Below are 2,208 nucleotides of genomic sequence, written 5' to 3'. Positions count from 1 at the left end.
AGGGACGGCCAGCGGAGATAGCCCTCGTGTAGCTTTGCACGAAATTAAAAAAACAAACAAACTGACTGAGTAGTGGGATATGATAGCCAATCTTTTAACGGACTCACAACCGTAAAGTACGAAGCGTATTTTTGAAACAACGAGTTTCAGATTCACAGTTTGAGCACGGTAGCACTTTATAACCTCATAGTATTTTTGTAATATTAATATTGTTGCGAACATGTATGAAACTTATTAAATTACTAAACTCTTTCAAAAACACACTACTCAAAGCAGTTAATGAATAAACTGAATTTTCATATAACTATGACAAATTAAAAACACTGTTATATAATAACGTCAATGACACATCCATTTGAATTTTTATGCAAATCGGGTAACTGTTTTTCAGTCATGTGATTTTATATGTAAATGATCGGTCACTCAGTTAACCCTAAACAGTAGACGGAATATGGCGCATCTCTCAAGAACATCTTATAAAGCCCTAAATTATCCTTGACTCCTCTTCTGAAAGAGCTGTTTTCAGGGCATCCTTAGCGCTTGGTGACACTGAACGGGATACGGTGGTACATTCCCTAAGAACGTTCCATACGTACTTGATGATGTATTGTCGTGACTTGGTGGCTTCAATTTTCCAAATTGAGCTAAACAGCCTAACGTCTTCCCTGAGGTCTAGCCATAATTCGCGAACAATGTGGAGCGCTTTGAACTCTACGATCAAATTAGATATTCCTAACATTGAAGTGAGAGGGTTAAATTGAGAGTATTTTATAAAATCAGTTTCTGTCGTTAAGAATTCCGATTATCGATTTTTATTAAAAGGTTCAAAAAATGTACTTCTGGAGTATTGACATTCAGTAATACATCATAGGTTGAGATTAGTGTGCTTAAATATAGCACTAACAATAATAAACACAGCGGGTATCGAATCCCAATTTATAGCGTTATAAGCTCTCGGGATCACCGTTGAGCCACAGGGGAGGCAAAATCAAATCATCTGCGCTGTGCTCCCTCAGGTATCGAATCCCGATTTTTAGCGTTATAAGTCCTGAGCCCTGTTACTCAGGGGGAGGTTTTAATTAGGTAACAGAATGTTTCAAAGCACAACAATAACAACGCCAGCGGTATGTCTGCGGACTTACAACGTGGTGGGCGTAGCACGGGTATAGCCCATAGAGTAGCTTTGTGCTTAATTACAAACAAACAAACAAACAATAACAAAGTATTAACATATTAAGAAAATAATAAGATAATACTTAATACAGGTGTTTTTTACGTCGGTATATTACAAATTGGTTATGCGTGACGAAGATATAGATGGGTAGACAGAAAAAGAACATAAATAAATGCTAACGAGCTTAACGTGCCTTTGAAGTTGTATAACTACTCGTCTTCTAGGCTAAATCTGGCAAGTACATGACAAAAATATAGAACTTTGACAAAGTTTTATTAAGTTAAGTTTTCGTGTAAGTGCTAACGTCCTAGACGGATCTTCCGTAGAGAAACCCCACGACTGTTCCTATGAAATTAAATACGACTTCTTGCGGTACTCACCGTTTTTCTTTCACATCTTTGACTTAAAAAAAAAAGTAGGGTATCATTCATAAAGCTATGATGAATGACGAAGCTCCTTCTCCCCCCCCCCTCTCCTCCCAAAAAGTAGTATTTTCATTGTTTCACTGACGTGATTTGAATATGATAATATGTAATAACATCGTTACTTATTTACTTTGAGACACAAAAATCTTGGCATGTCAAAGTTTTTCACAGAATTTCTAACATATTTGTGCCTATGTAATAACGCTCATAAAACTTTTGTTTTCTTGAAACTTCTTGTGGCCACTGTCTGTCCGTTAATGGCATCACTATACCTGCTGTGTCCTAATCTTATTGTCCAATATGGCCGCCACATCCTCATTTACATAATTATCTCATCATATCAACATCTGTATTGCAACTCATGAGCTTAGTATTAAAATCGGTAAGTCGGCTATACTGAGAACGTGATTATCTCGTCTAACATGTTGCTGTCACTCTAGCGCATGCGTAACAAATCTGTATGTTAATAAAAAAAGATTGATAATAAATGATATTACTTTCTATGTAAACATCTATGACTGCTAACATGTGTAATGAAAAGGCTGCCTATTATATATTGATTAATACAATACACTATGACGTTCTAGGGTTTCTTTCTTTTTTGTTTCT

The sequence above is a fragment of the Limulus polyphemus genome, unplaced genomic scaffold (genome assembly GCF_000517525.1).
Source record: "Limulus polyphemus unplaced genomic scaffold, Limulus_polyphemus-2.1.2 Scaffold852, whole genome shotgun sequence".
Taxonomy (NCBI): Eukaryota; Metazoa; Arthropoda; class Merostomata; order Xiphosura; family Limulidae; genus Limulus; species Limulus polyphemus.
This window is presented reverse-complemented; position numbering follows the sequence as displayed.